This window comes from Rhea pennata, chromosome 1, assembly GCF_028389875.1.
Source record: "Rhea pennata isolate bPtePen1 chromosome 1, bPtePen1.pri, whole genome shotgun sequence".
In the NCBI taxonomy this organism is placed as follows: domain Eukaryota; kingdom Metazoa; phylum Chordata; class Aves; order Rheiformes; family Rheidae; genus Rhea; species Rhea pennata.
This window is the reverse complement of record NC_084663.1, coordinates 69575353-69592475: the sequence shown is the minus strand read 5'-3', so window position 1 is coordinate 69592475 and position 17123 is coordinate 69575353.

The window sequence follows — 17123 nt, the reverse complement described above, 5'->3', positions numbered from 1 at the left end:
AGCAGCAGTCTTCAAAGGTTATGTATAAACAGTCTTTGGGGTTCCTTTTATGAAATTCTCTTTATGGCTCAAACCATTTACACGTCTTAAGAAGAAAAGAAAAAAGCAACTGTAAAGATAGAGGTTTTAATTAAAAAAAGGCTCCTTGGCAGTTTGATGTAGCTGCCTTTATGTTCTGTGAAAAATGAAACATATAATGGAAACAGTGTCATTTTAGAAACTGTGATGTTATGCACTTTATTTCCATTACGGATGCCAGGCACTAATTACCTCAAAGTTATGAAAATAGAGAGGAATGGCTTGTAGTCCCTCGCTTTGCAAGGTTACTAAGAGGCAATAACGACGGTTTCTGTAAGACGCACTCAGTCTGGTTTCTGTAAACATGGTTCCGCATGTGGAAAGCCAAGGGACAGCCTAAGTTGCTAGGACATGTGGAGTTATGCAAGGGATGGGTCAAGCCCCTGTTCACAGCCTTGGTAGCCAGCATCTGGAGGAAACACTCCCAGAGCTGGCCTCTCTCCTGCACTTGAGAAATTTCCCTTTTATTTTTGTTTTGAAGTACACTGGTAGGAACGTTTACACTGTCATCCAATAAATCTGCGAATCTGTGGAGTTCAGTCTCCTGGCTTTTTGGACCAGTTTCTGTCACCTCTGCTTGAATTCCCAGAGCAGCAGCTTTCCACTATCATATTTTAAGTAAAATTTCTGAATGACAATTATCAATATACTCTCTCAATATCCAGGGATGTTGTATGGGCAAAGAGCCTACAGCACTTCTCAGAGGTCCCTCCTACAGGAATGTAGTATTTACAAATACCTCTGGATGAAAATTCTAAAATCTGAACACAGCTGTTCTGAAGGGCCGGAAATCAATTTTTGTTGAATCTCACAGTTAAAGAACAGACCCTTGCAAAGTGCCATGTTCCTAAACCAGACTCTGAGTCTGTATCACTGTGGGCACCTACCTTACACCCAGAAATACTGATTCATGCCTAGGAATTCAGGAATTTACAGACCCACATTTCTAAATCAAACAAGTTTTAGTTACCAAGAACACATCAGGACAACAAAAAAATTACTGTTTAATCAACTTTCTCGGTACACAGGGTCTAACTCCATCTTGCTTTTTCTATCCTTGTCAAAGTTGTCATTGCTACAAAAAATGGAAATTTGAAGAAAACAGAGAGAACAGAGGACAGCGGAAGAAAGAGAAAAAAACTAAAGGGATATAATCTAAATATAAGTGAAATTCTCATTTTTCCTGAAAAACAGCTGCAAGATTTAGCATAAACATTAAAACAGGCCAACCAGTGAAAACCGTTGCAAAGGTTATCTGACGAATTTTGAGTTGTAGGCTTCTTTTTTGTTTTTGAAAATCTAACTCAAAAGAAATAAAAATACCATTATTATGCAACTGACATTAGGGCTGGAATTTGTAATTAATGCCAGGCTTCTGATATCCAGCTTTTAATACAGTTTCTGGATTGTTCAGTATTTTGGAGTTAGTTTTTAAACTAAAAAAAAAAAAAACTAAATAATTTAACCCAGTGTTATCCCAACTATGTTCTTTTTGATTCACGTTCAACAGAATTAGATGCAAATGTAAGAATATTAGATATTTCTCAGGAATTCAACCTCATAATCTTCCCTGAAAGCTTAACAATTGAAACATGATAAACAAATGTATTAAGCAGTGTAAGATATATATTGGAGCCAAAAGCTCTCAGATTCATCTATTAGCTGTGCAAATCTTCAAAAATCAGTCTCTACAATATTCTACATGGAGCTTGCATGGGACAATAAGCTCTCAGGATTATCTGAAAAAGCAAAAACCTTTAAAACTTGAACTAAAAAGTAAACACTGATGTCAGTAAAAGGTTCGAGGGGCTGAGAGGGATTATTGCTGTAGGGTGACATGATCTCTCCCATACACACAGATCTGGCATGCTAGAGCAACATTTACAGGCAGATTTCATTTTATTTGCTTGATTTGGTGCCACTCATCAATTTTGCAAGTAAGATCTGCACAATTTTTAACCAAATCTGAAGTCCAAGAAAATTAGATGTCTACCTGGAAATCCCTCACAATATGCATTCCTGAATTCCAAAGGGTAGCCATAGAATAGTGAGCAAGACATTGCAACACTCACTGAGAAAACATCATCTTTCCAACCTTTTTTTTTTTTTCTTTTCAATAAAGGAGGAGATTGGGCACAGAAAAGACAAAACAGTTGTCCAAAGTCTTAACAGTGGCTTGTGAAATGCCAGCAATAGAACATATTTTCTAAGTCATTGATTTCTCCTTTCAAATATTCAGAAAATTTATTTAAAGCTTTCAGTTCTATTCAGCTTGTGGAAAAAAAAATAAAAAAGAGTCAGACAAGATTCTTTCGGTTCTTAGGATTTGTCTATGCAGAACTTTGTGTATTATCTGTTGCCCCACAGATGATAACTCCAAATTTATGCTTCTGACCTGAAGTTAAAGAGACCACTTTAGGGAGAGGGGAAGACAGGAAGTCAGTCAAACAGCTCTGCAGTTCCACACAAAATCCTTTGTGAGGACACTGAACATTTCTACGTGGAATCCAAAATTTGTACATCTCATTAGGAGAGATACAGTCTCAACCACATTCGTGTAAGGGTTCATCTCAAGGATTCAGTGCAAATCTGGGGTGGAAGCTTATATCTACTTTAATCCAAATCATTTAACGTCTACACTCCGAAACTAGCATATATTTCCCCTCTTCAGGGTGCCAAATTCACAACAGCACTTCAAAGTCAAAGCAGTGAGTGCTATTAGCAATACTGAATGTACATTGTTTGATTATGCCAGAATGTATAACACCGGTCTATAAACAAAAGAGATGTCTGCGTGAACTGAAAAGAGCAAAAGAATGTTGGATCTGCAAGTATTAAGTTTCTTTAAAAACACTCATAAGTTGCCTTTTGCTTCTTCTCTCCGTTTTTCAGTATTTGAAATAACTACAATAAATGCAAAATGCCTGCAACTTCCTTTAGGGACTTTCACCAAAGGACAACATTTCTCTAGTGTGCAGTTAAGACATTCAAAGTTAATAAGCATGATAGGAAAGATTATCAGGAATGACATCAGAAACAGAAAGTTATTTTAGAGAGGTAGAAAGGTAGGAGAAAGGTAGAGAAAGATATTCATAGTTCCTAGCCATGAGGCTAATTAACATTCTAAAGGACTCTAACATTTATAAATAATGATGAGCTACTTGAAGTTTAATCTTAGATTCTTTTGAAATAATTATTACTGAAGGGAGAAAACAAGAGATGGATGAGATAGTAAGTTTTGGTAGCAGGCCATCAGATCTTTACTTCTGGACTAGGTTTATAATTGTTCTGAAACAGAGTTAGTTACTAGCTCAGTTTCAGAGAGTTTTATCATTAAAAACTACCACTACTCCAACTTTTGCAGACTGATGTCAGTGGAAGAAAAAGCTGGAGACTGAAAGATCATGGTGTTTAATTTACCACTATAGCCCCTGAGCATTTCTTGGGTTTCTAGAGATGCTTGCTGCCAGAAAAACAGAAGTTACTGAACACAGCTCTAGCATGGTAAGTGAGGTGTTCTGTCTTGCTTCTCCCATGTGGAGGCCCAAAGTCTTCACCATCAAATTCTAGACTATCCTTTTTCAAGGAAAAATGTTGAAGATCTATGATGCAAAAAGTTAATGATTGTTGAGTTGGGAACATTTTTTGTTTTAATGGCAATATTTACAAAAAACAATCCCCATCAAGCTTTAACTAAGATATTACAGTGGTGCATTCAGTATAAATGCCTAAATAACTGCCTAAGACAGCTATTACGCATACACAGATTGGAAGGAAAATATCTGTGGGATAGTCTCTCCAACCTTTTCATGAGCTCCTATACAGCTCAGTATGCTCTACAGTTCTCTTCTGCTAAGCAGCCACAAACCATGGTGTCTGTGAGAGGTACTCTCTATATACACAACGCTGCTGAGAAACATAATCATAGCAGTATTCAGCCAGGTGTCTTATTTTGTGTTGGTAAACACAACCCATGCCCCCGAACCTCAGAAACGGCTCATTACTAGAGCTTCTATCCTCTAGTCAGGCCTCTATTCCTGTTTCTCCCTCAGCTAATCCCTAGGTAAACCTTTTTGTCAGGACTCCTCCCCATTAGCTCCTTGTCTTGTCTGCACTTTCCTCCAAAGATTACATCAAAAACTACTTCCAGCCTGTCACTCAGAAAGGTCACTGAGGCCCTGATCAACCTAGTAAAATCAATGGGTAGGCTTGGACGTGGCCTCCTATCCTCAGCTTCATATGTTTTACATTTGTCTCCTGATGGGTAGATGATAAAAAAAAAACTTTCCCCAAGCTTCACTGCATTCTTAACTCTGCTGCTCCAAAACCACAGTGACTAGGACATTGCCTGATGCCTTGGAAATAGATTTACCATGAAAACTGAGAGCAAGTTCTCAGTATTGTAAGACAGTACAAGTCCATCAAACTATGCTAATTAAGATCAGCCCAGATTGTGTCCCAAATGCTCTGTAAAACTTAAGGGAATATATTTATTTTCAGGTAAATGTATTAATTTAGCTTTTAACGCCACAGTGCTAGGCTACTACAACAAAGGAAAAATAACTAGATGGGAAATACGGTTGTTCAATGAGCTTGTCCTACATTTTTGATCATAGAGCCACTAGAAATTCTTATGTACTCCCATAAACCGTAATTAAACTAAATTGGGGTTAGCCACTATCACTGGACAGAGCACATTATGATCTCACAGATCACTGTAGTCCAAAGTTAGTAACTATTTATCTAGTCCATTGTCCATATTCAAGCATGAATAATATGAAAAATATCATTACAAGTAGTTTTCAAAATTTTAATATTAATTTTATAGTTTAGGAGCTTGAGAATTCAGAGTTTCTTTTTTTTTTTCCTTAATATCCTGAAAAGATCGCTTTAAGGAAAAGGAAGCTGAGATTTTCTGAACTTCATTCAGCTTAACTTGAAAGAAGGCTAAATGAAATAAAGAGGTCTGATCTAGCATAATTCATTGACAGCTGATGGTATCCTTCACAGTCGCCAGGAGGAAAAAGTGGTGTGTAATTCAGTACAACCCCCAAAGTAGTCAGTATATTTCATATGGAAACATGCCATGTGCTGTAAGTTCAATGCATTGTCCCTTCTGCCTGTCTGGCCCAGATTCCAAGTCAGAAAATAATGTCTATATTGTCCAGAGCTCATTTACGTCCATTCGCACGTTTGAACGCCTGTTTCCTATTTAAATGGCATAGAGATGCTCAGGGCTATGTCCTGCTCTGCCCTTGCCTGGGAATCCATCAAGGAAAGTTAGCAACTAACTTCTCCATTACTGTTCTCAGATTACATGATGCTGCCTTTTTAATACAGCCCAGCCTAAACACTCAATGTCACTAGTCACCAAGTAAGAGGTGAAAAAGCATGTTGAGCATCTCTGAGCCTCCTGAAAGAGATTTCAGAAAATCAGTCATTGCACCCCACTCAAAGGAAAGTTTCAAATGCAAACGCCTTCTGAGACACCACCTCAGTGAGGTCTGCAAGCCTCAGATCTGCATCACTGCAGTGCTTTCATGTGGCTCGATATGTTCTTGGCCACTCCACTTGCCTGATCAACACCTCCAGCTACAGATGATGTGTCTTAATCTATCATCTGCATTTGATTTACAGGCACAGAATTAGTTTCAGCTCAAAGACAGAAAGGCTATGCACTTTTCACACCTAGTTCTTTATGGATTTGATCCAGTTGCTTCAGTGACCCAATCTGAACTTTGAAGCATAAAAAGCGGTGCTTTCAGCCAGCAACTGTTGTGGCTGTGGAGTTCCAAAAATGAAATAAGATGGAGAGCAGCTCTGCAGAGAAGGACCTGGGAGTGCTGGTGGATGACAAGTTGACCGTGAGCCAGAAATGTGCTCAGGTGGCCAAGAAAGCTAATGGTATCCTGGGGTGCATTAGGAAGACTGTTGCCAGCAGGTCGAGGGAGGTGATCCTGCCCCTCTACTCAGCCCTGGGGAGGCCTCATCTCAAGTACTGTGTCCAGTTCTGGACTCCCCAGTACAAGGGAGATGTGGAGCTACTGGAGAGAGTCCAGCGTAGGGCTATGAAGATGATCAGAGGGCTGGAGCACCCACCCTACAAGGAACAGCTGCGAGAGCTGGGCCTCTTCAGCCTGGGGAAGAGAAGACTGAGCCGGGGGTCTTATCAATGTGTACAAGTACCTGAAGGGAGGGTGTCAAGGGGATGGGGTCAAACTCTTTTCAGTTGCCCCGTGTGACAGGACAAGAGGCAATGGGCAGAAATTGAAGCACAGGAAGTTCCACCTGACCGTGAGGGGGAATTTCTTCCCTGTGAGAGTGACAGAGCACTGGGGCAGGTTGCCCAGGGGGGTTGTGGAGATCTCTCTCTGGAGATCTTCAAGGCCTGCCTGGATGCAACCCTGTCTAACATGCTCTAGGTGACCCTGCTTGAGCAGGGAGGTTGGACTAGATGATCTCCAGAGGTCCCTTCCGACCTTACTGATTGTATGATTCTATGATAATGATGTGAAGTGAATATGTACCCAACGGCAAATTTCAGCAGTGTACAGGGAAAGTTATGAGAAACTTGCAAAGACTGGTGAATGTATTGTTTGAAACCCTGAGTCAGCCTGATGAAAGGTATTTTCCTGAATTAATTTTTCCTTCTGTATACAAAGATATACAACAGGACAGGACTAGAAAACACAGCAGGTCACGACTTAAAGACCTGGAACAAGAATAAAAATATTCAATTTTCAGACTACCTCAGAATCTTTTGATCCCGAATGAATTAGTTAAGACCTCATCACTCACTGAAGTTAATAAAAATTGTTCCATCTATATTTTCAGGAACCTTGGGAGCTGAGTCTTTATCCTTACACTTCTATTCCATAACTGGATGCATGGAATAAGTTTCCTTACCTCCAATCCTTTTTCTGTTATGTTTCTATGGCATGTCATGTTGTATACATATACAACTCTTGGCATAATGGGAGTCCAAACCGCACAAAGTGGAGACAGTAGACAGTAAGATTAAAAATGAATATTGATCATCTCATCTAAAAGTAACAGTTAATCCATATCAGGCCAGTAGTGACTAAACATATCTAATTGTTCAACAGTCTTAAACTGTCCTGCTGGCTTTATTCTATCAATGGATAGGCCGTGATTTGCAAAAGCTGTTAGTACAGTTCTTGTGAGCTTCCTATATTTCATCAACAGTCCCATGACATATGTGTTTTCTTAAGGTCTCATGTCCTAGCTCAAAAAACTGTAAAGAATAATCTTTCATTGTCACAGGTTTTAGTTCTTGTGACTGCAGAAAGCGAGAGAGAGAAAACAAGTGATCTAATCATGCACAAAACCACACCCCAAAATCTCCAAGGTGATTGTTCAGACGATCTCAAGCTTTTTTTTTTTTTTTTAAGTTTGGATTAGACTACTATATGGATATGAAAATGACTGAACAAATGTTCAGGACACACTAAAATGCCATGATTCAGTTCAGGAAGAGATCTCATTGAACATCCTGCAAATAAAACTTGGCTTCTGTACCTCATAGTTACTCACTGAACAAAGTGATGGCATTGCATACAGACGTACAAGTACTAGCTGACAAAAACATTTTTACCTGGTCATTCTTTTGCATACCTAATGCATTCTTTAGAGAAAGCATATCTTGTAGCCCAAGCAAGGAAAATGAGCACTCTGTTCTGGAGGGTAATCTCAGCTGGCCTTGCTCTGCCTAGGGAAGTAGACTAGATAACATCCAGGGGCCCCTTCTAATATATGTTATTTTGAAATTCCATGAGAAACTTTAAATACGTGCCTGTATAACCTGATAAGGGAAAGATTGTGGCAATCATCTAAAGACCCTCTGATGACCCTGGGAGTAAATATATGTTTTACACACACACACACACATACTATATATACATATATATATCTCAATAAGCTGTTCCTGTCACAAAAAATCATCCTTTCCTCTGGATTAAATAAACTGAGAGATATGAGGGTACAGAATAATTAATCTACATCAAGATGCTTATTCAAAAGCAACTGCTATTTATACTCTAATTTCCACAATTAAAAAATTTGATGCACATTGACAACACTACAGTTAGATCTTGTTCCTTTGGCCATTTTGGATCCATTTAGGCTTTTTCTTACAAATCTCCTAGTTGTTCCTTCCTGCTCAGACACCTAAAGACAGGTCCGCACTGGAGTAATTTCCATTTTTTTAGTCTAAATCCTATTGTTTGGTCATACTTTATGCTGACTTCCTAATATAGAACTAAAAAAAAAAAAACTTACTTAGCCACTCTTTCAGACCAATCACATCCCTTTTTAAAATTAATTTATAATCATTCCATCAGAGATAACAATAAAAGTTGTCAGCATTGACTTTGACAACTTATGCTGAGCCAATTTTCCCCCAAATTCTGCCTCCTTCTTGGGTCCATCAACCTGTTTTGGACTCTTCTAACTCCCAATGACACTATTAAGATCTGTTTATTTTCTTTCTCTATCCTTCTCTGTATGCATCATCTCCCTTCCAATTTAATCAAAAAAATTACTTTCCTCTTTGCCAAGTCAACCACCATTCTTTCCAAGATATTCACAAGAAGAGTTCAAAGTATGTTATTTAAATCAAGTTCTTTGCAACTGAGAGATTTGCTTTTTCTGCCATATATTCTGTCCAGTGCTGAACAAATTGCTAACACCAGGCAGGATTAGAACAGTAATACTTGGCACACCTCAATTTTTGGCTTCTATGCATAAAAAATTCTAAAGAAAATCTCCTTGATTGTTACTTCCCTTTTCATCTTTCTATAGTGACAGCGTGTACATACCTGTGTCATTAAATTAGGGCAGGATATTTCCTTATTCTCACTCACAGTAATGAGAACTTTATCTCAGAAAAATCAGCAGAAAAAGATAACCCCTTGGTAAGTATCTTCTTAGCACTGTTGAAAGGAAAAGAATTGACCAGATACAAAAAACAAACTGTGTTCTTACTTCCAATGTTGGCTGTTTCTGGCAAATAGGAAAACCTATAAGGACAGACAATAAACATGTAAAGCTTATTATCTACTGTCACTAGCATTGCTCCTACTCCTCTAACAATTGCTTCTTGTCCACAGGAAATCAGTTACCCATCCTGTAAATATCATCTTATATTATGCTAAAGATGATTTCATGTTCAAACAGAATTCCTTTCTATTTTGGGGGGAAAAAAAAATAACTGGTGATGGGAGGAAGACAAGCCAAGTGAATTTTTAAATACCGCAGATTGAAAGTAAACTCTGTAGCTTTTTAACTGAGATTACAGTTGCTCCAGTGTTCTTTTCCTGTCCTAGGTGGATGATTGTCCTAAAGAAAAACTTATCCCAGAGACAATACTGCACAGAGAGAACAAAAAATATACTCAAGAATTGCTGCCATTAGTTTGTTCTAGTTGGCAGTGCTGGAAATTATGTTGAATTGGATCCACAAGTTCATCAGTTTATTAAACCTAAGTAGTGAGAATAGTGGTAGTTTTTCTTTCTTTTTTTTTCTTTTTATGATGGTTCTTTTTCAGATTAGATGCATAAAATGATCTGCTCCAGTGATCAGAGGGACATTTTCTCAGAGGAAGAGAATGAATGGGCCTCTTTTCAAGTCTTCTAAGTGCTCAAAGAAAAGTATCTAGACATGGAAAGATCATGATTCTGCTTCAGGCTATGCTACAAAACTCCTGCCTACATTGGCATCAAGCTCTGATTTCTCGTTTGAAGAGAAAAGACACTAATACCTATTGACCTCATAAGGACCCCTGAGTCTTAATTTATGAGTAGAGCTGGTTTGCTTGTTTTAAGTACATCTCAGCCCTATCCTCTGACATCTTTTGCTATATATTTTGGAAATGTACACTTTTCATTGTGATAAAATCCAGGCAAGTTTACCCTAGAAGCTGAGACTGTACAGTTATTACATACTGCAAAGAGACTACTCAAGTAGATCCAGATTATCAAGATGAAGAGACCATAATAGGAGACAGTGTAGTCTGCTGCCATGCTTCTCAACCACAGAGCTAGGTCACTGGAGGTGAAGGTAGATGTGTCTGTGTTGTAGTTACTCCAGCAGCTCTCTGTTGTATGCGTGGCCTTGAAAATTCTGCTAGAGAATAAAGGAAAGATAAATATAGTCCCTCCCTCTCCAAGGTTAAGTATTCTCTTCTTAACTCATTGAATCCTACAGGAAACTAAAATATATCATAGACACTGTTTTCATCGTCACTTTCTCTCATCATATATTTCTTCTAATATAAATGTGAAGATATAGTGAAGTGCTTAGACCACTAATCAAGGGTTACAAATCCAGGGCAGGGTCGGGGAGAGCCCAACAAACTGTAGTGTACAAATTCTGGGCACTCTACAGTCAAAAAACCTGGATTCCGTTTCCTATTATATGACTTTGCTAAAGTCACTTCAGATCTCTGAGCTTGTTTCTAATTTGTAAATAGGACAGATGAAATATACCCTTATTTGAAATTCATATGCAAAATGTGTTTGAGGACAGGTTAGAGCAGACTCAGAGCAACTCAGCAAAGATAATAAACCAGGCAAAAGAGAACAGAAGAGTGACAAATGCTTAGAATTTCAAACTTTGCCCATATGTCTGAGAAGTCTTATTTTGCCAGATATATTTTGAGATAATTCTTGTGTTAAAATACTGTTAGAAAAAAATGCAGATTTTTCTGAATTTAAGATATTTGCCTAAAAAGGATCTTTATGAACTTGGAGGTTTTTCCCATAACTTTTTCATCACTAGTTTTACTATGATTGCATCTTTTAAAACACTGAAATAGCATGGATAATGCTTTGATAAATGATGAAGTAGAATTTACAAGGAGCCTTGTCTTGAATATTTTTTAAAGGAGATAGCAGGAAGAATTATGACTTGGAAAAGATGCTGACATAATCGGTTACCTCTCCCTTTTGAATTTCAGAATAAGATTGAGACAATGATGTACAAAGTCTCTGGAGACATCATTCTCCCTCATGTAACTCCAGTGAGGACCAGAGTGCTGAACATGCAAAATTCGGCTAGAAACACATTAATAGACATTGCATGTTTTAGTGGATTGCTGCAAGTTGCAGCTCTCCATCAACATAAGTATAACTTACAGAGTGCATTATATATCAACCTGTAAAGTAGCTAAAGAAATAGGTGAATACAGAGATCTGATTATGATTTCTGTTCCAGTATATCCCTTCACTTAAATTTTATTATTCTTAGAGAGAAGTTCAAAACTGTGGAAAAAACTATAATACAAAGTTCCAAATTTCACAGTTGGAACATGTATCTCCCATGAGCTGACCTAAAACACTAAGTCTGAACATCCCCCAAATCTGAATCCTTTTCAGATCTAAATTCTGTAGAAAAATCCCACTCAAGCTACACTGATATCTAGATTCACATGCTAGCAAAGATGTAAACTGAACAGAGTTCAAACTCCAGTTCAGAAATTTTCCATACTGTTTGCATAATCAACCCCTTTATTCACTACGATTTTGAGAAACTTTCAAGAATATTTTGCACTGCTGAAGTAGCACACAATATTGCAGGGAGATAAAAGGATCATGATGAAGGCATTAGAGTCAACAGGTCAATTCCTGATTTTAAGAAAAAAGCTTTAGAAAGAGAGTAGAGGAGGCTAGCCCTGAAGAAAATAATCGATCATGAGACAATATTTTTGCTAGATTGTAGAAACAACCTGAAACGACTTTCCCTTTGGGACCTCAGTTGCAATGGGCAGATATGCATAGAGCTAGAGTGCCATTGCTATCTGCCTCAGAGGACTCCCTGGCTGTCTTTGGCTCATGGAGATCTGCAGCTGCCTGCTGGGAAACAATGCTGAAACCAGAGGAGAGAATGAACCATGAAGGGAGGAGGAAGGTGGCTAAACAGACAGCTTCCAACTTCTACTAGGAAGACAATGCAATGGAGCTCAGCACACCAAATAAATTCAAATCTTGCTAGTCACTCTTCCTTCTGAGACCAAGATGTCAGAATGGATTAAAAAAATAAGTTTCAATGTATATAGTATTACCAAAAAAATGAGATAATGAAGCACTACATGGGTGGACTGAATGCAGAGTGGATGGTGAATGAAACTGTCAGAAGTTCTTGGCAGCACCCAGAAAGGGAAAAAGAAAAGTGACACTTCTTGACAAACTGTCTCAGGCCTGAAGAGGCCTTTATGTCTAACGTATCTTAAACATGGTCATCTCCCCTTGCAAGATTATGTAGAAAAAATGTAGAAAACACATTCATGTGTGCCCTTTTGCTAACTGCTTTCAGAGCTGCTTCTCATCACAGAATATATTAGAACAGCCTATCTCTAGTATTCACCCAAAGTCAGTAAAGCAACTCAAAAGAAGGAGATTTTTCCCCATTTTATCTTATGTAATCTGAAATACGTGGAACAGTCTACTGGAGAAAATGAAAAGATAGGAAAAAAACCATCCTTCACATTGGATAGTTCATTTAGATTGCCTAAACAAGTATTTGAATACTTTCCAGTGTAGCTCCTGGATATATTAATAATTTAGATCAAGTCATAAAATAAAATTGCAGGACAGAGTAATATGCTGTATCGTTTGCCTCTTAAGATATATTACTTGAGAAAAAGTCATAGACACTTCCACCATGTTTGGTAGCTATGCAATTTGAAGATTCAAAATATCACTGCAAAATTTCATATAGTTTTCAAAACATAAAATTGAAAAATACATCCACATCTTTCCAAGGCACAATATATTTGTGTTGTGTTAAAAAGGGTACACTCAGATCAAAAAAAGGCATGAGATACAAATGCATTGTGGTCTATAATTTAGAGTCTACCTAGTAAACTTACTTAGTGGTTTGTATAAGGACTCATTTTCACAGTCAATCTAACCAGAAGACAGTATTTCATTACTTGACTTTCTCAGACAAGTTCATAGCTACAATTGTACACACTTTCAAATTTATAACTTTTCTTCTCAGCAACCCCCAGCTCAAGGCTGTCGCCATCAGGCTTTTAGGTCTGAGTGGAGCTACCACCTAGCGGCAAGGCATTATCAGCTGAGAAGTGGCCAACAGATGAAAACCCTACAACCCAAATATTCTTCTTACTTATGTAGATAAAGCCTGGGTCATCCAGCAGACAGTTCACCCTGTTATGAAAATCCCAGCGACATCCATACATCCATCTACTACTGGACTACTAGTGGACAAAGCCCAGACTAGTTAACATTATGCCAAGTCCATATCTCCCGCCAAGTATTAGGAAGATGGTCATCTTTAAAGAAAAAGAAATGAAGAGGATATTTTTTTGATTTGAATGCAAAACAGTAATATACAGCATCTATACAGTTGCTGGTACTGTTATCAGACTAGAAAACTTTGAAATATCTTACCTAGGGAAAAAGAGGCCTCTACTCTCAAAGTACTCAGTGCCGAAGAGTATAGTATATGCAAAAGTTAACCACGGGATGAAATGGGATCAGGGAACAAAACTCCAAAGAAAAAAAATGACAAGATGTAAGTGAAATAATTGATTTCAAAATAAACTACAGGCAAAGAATCAATAATGTCCTGCAAGGGTGCCTTCAAGTTAAACACCAAACATTATTATAAGGCTCCTGGAGAGTGTCACAAAATCTAAGTCAGAACTAAGGGGGTTTTTGCAATCCAAAAACCCCTCTAAACCCAGCAACAAAGTCCATGGCTGGTAGTCCACAGGCAATGCTGAAGACAGATATGCATCTGAAATCCATACCTTCCTCACAGCACAAGAACATATAGCTACCTCCAAGAGTTCTTTGACAGACATTAGCAAGGTTTATCCTCCTCCCACTTTTTCCCTCAATGTGTTCTCTGACCCCCTTGCCACCCTACCAAGGGAGATACAGTTGAAAAGCCTTCTTGTACTCTCCATGAATCTTGCACTCTTTTCTAAACAGGCATACAACTTCCACAGGAGAGACCGAGACAGGGGAATTTACAGGCCAAGTCATACAAACAGATCCAGAGGGAATGGAGCCCAATCTGCAAACAAATCTGGAATGAATGAATCCCTGGTGATCCACACAACAAGTAAGGTTTGATGCATGTGTGTGGCAACACACACAATAAATTTCTACTAGCAGGACACCTTCACCAATGAATGAGTAAGAAGCTGGATAATTTACTGCCAGGAGTACTTGCAAAGGGAGCAAAGGAATTACATATATGTTCTGCTGCCATTCCTAATACCTTCCCAAACACCCAGCTCTGTGAGTATATTCCTTCTTCCCTGGAGAGGTTTCCTTGTTTTCACATAGCCCCCATGTGCCTGCCAGCATGGAAGTTCTGCAGGTTAGAGGTCTTCAGTGAGACCTGCATATAGTCAGTCTGAGTTTCATAGCAAGGGGTCAAGCCAGCTGTTTTCAAATGCACTGTAGACAAGTTCAACCTAGTTTTTGGCTGCATTTAACCACCTCACAGAAGGTTAACAATTTGCGTTATAATACACATTATAAGATAAAGCTCCCATCTTGCTAGGAGTACATGAACAACTACAGAACCATTTACCTGTTTGATAAGAAAGATAAGAAAATTATTATTATGCACATTTCAGATAGCAATCAAAAGGATATGGGGGTCACTAAGAGAATTTGTCACACAGCTGGGAACTACAGCCAGTTATCTGAAATTGCAGTCAACGAGGTCAATGCATTCCAAACTCCACAAATTAGATTAAGCAGTAACAATAACCTGAGACAATTCCAACAGAGCAGTAGGCCATAACATAAGCTTGTCATGGCTTCTTGATTCTGTTCTGTGAGAAAGTAGTTCTACGAGAAAGTAGTTCTGCTGAGAAGAAGAAGATCTAATGAGATTTTCAGCAAAATTCTCCGGAGAGCTGAGAAACAGTGGCAAACCCAATGAAATGAAGGGTTGCCACATATGTACAAAATAAGAAGTCAGGCTCATCAATCTTTTGCTATCAAAACACTCTCTCATAGATACAAATCTCTTAACTTGCTTTTGTGAAGCTGTTTCAGTGAAGCATGATAAATGCTAGAGAGTAGATGAGGATAACGGAGCTAAGTGGTGAATTCAAATAGTGCAAAGCACATATATAATTTACAAAGACCCAGTGGAACTATCTGCCTGGAATTTGGCTGGTATATGGGCTGCAAATAACTATCCTCAGGTACTGATGTGGTTGATGTAGCTATATAACTGCTGTGGCTTTGTTTTTCCTGTTATGCACCCTTAATATTACAGAAGGACCTGAACATCTTACCATTTTGTAGGCAGTATGGATACAGCCTCTTACAAAAGACATACTACTCCTTCTATTTGTCTTGCTTTGGCTACTTTAGCTGTGGCTTGCTTTCAGCTAACTAAAAGCTGTTTCAGCTGGAAGCATATAGTCAACTGTTGATGCCAGAAAAACCTCAGTTTAATGTTTACTAAGAAACAGCATCTCCACTGCACTAAGCTGAAGCAATGCTGAGAGTAGGAAGACACATGTTAAATCATCAAAACCACTTCCTTCAACACCTGGGTGTTCTTCGGAGGTTTTACCATCCAGCTGTGGATTTGACTGGCCCTGCTTTAGCTTTTAAGATGAGATGAATTCCTCTGAAATGGGGCCAATAATGCTCTGTAGTTCTACAATTTAATTACGCTCCTCAAGTGTTTGTGGTCTAAATTACAAATGTCTAAAGTGATAGACTACAAATAAGTCAGCTAAGTGGATGCCGATGCACTCTCATTCAGAAGGCAGACTGTGTGCACAAAACATTTTAGCACTTAATGACTGAAAGACAGGGAAACAAGAGAGCGCTTCTGAGAAGTAGACGGCATTCAAGTGTTTTACATAGTGTTTTTATACACACATATTTATATACACACACATTACATATACATATATACATAGGTGCAGGAACTTGTAAATATTTAGGGAGATAATATCAGGAGAAACTTCTCTCCTCCTCTACAAAAGAAATCAAAGTATAATTCAGGCACTGTTTTTCCATACATCTCATTTTCATGAAAATCAAAGTACCATTGCATTTGCAGCATCTTGGACTAGGCTTGGAAACAGAAATTACAAGGGAGTCAGCTATGCTCTGATTTGAAAAAACAGAACATTTCACACAACCAGTCCAGTGCTGTCTCTGTAACTGTATCAAAGAAGTTTCACAGCAATTTAAGCCCTTTATTTATTTATTTATAACATGTGGCTCATACAACAATCAGAGGAATCATGCAGAGCTGAAAGCATGTAATTGCTATACACAGCTCTACACAAAGCCAAACTTTGTTAATTCAACATTAACCTTCCAGTCTAGAGGATATAGAGTATGTTCTATTCCCATGTGTCCTGACATTGAGTGTTGAGAAGGGTCATTTTCAAGTTGTTAAAGAAACACTGTGAGAAAAAACAGAGTGCCAAATGCTCTCCAGCAATTCTCTTATGCCTCAACAGCTCAAATCAAACTAAAGAAGGAATATTCTCTATAGTTTTCTGCTTGTGTGGTAAATACACCTCATATTATCCCAAGGATGATGCTTTTAGCATTCTTTAGGATCCCAGCTGAGCAGGGATGAGGGAAAACCAGTAGCCATCCCAGCCATCAGTGCAGATGGAGAAGGACTCAGCACAAAGGCAGCATCCTAAGCCAGAAAAAGCAGAGTTGCCCTCCACTGTTCCCTCAAACCTGTTCCCCTATTCATGTAAGATTGAGGAATATGTGAGTAAAGGGAATGGCAAGTGCCCAGTCAGAGATCTTTTCTCAGGCACCATATGATTCTATGACTTTGATAACACTCATGTAAAAATGGGTGTATGGGTGTATAATAGACACTTAAAGACATCTTTATTCCCCTTGAACCTTAGACTTGGCATTCTTGAAATGACAAATTAAGGAGGAGGAAGTAGAATCTATATATGAGTTACAGCTATTTCATTTTAAACACACCCTAACAAAATCTTGTTGGGCAAACCATCCCTGACGCACCCCTACAGACAAACAACA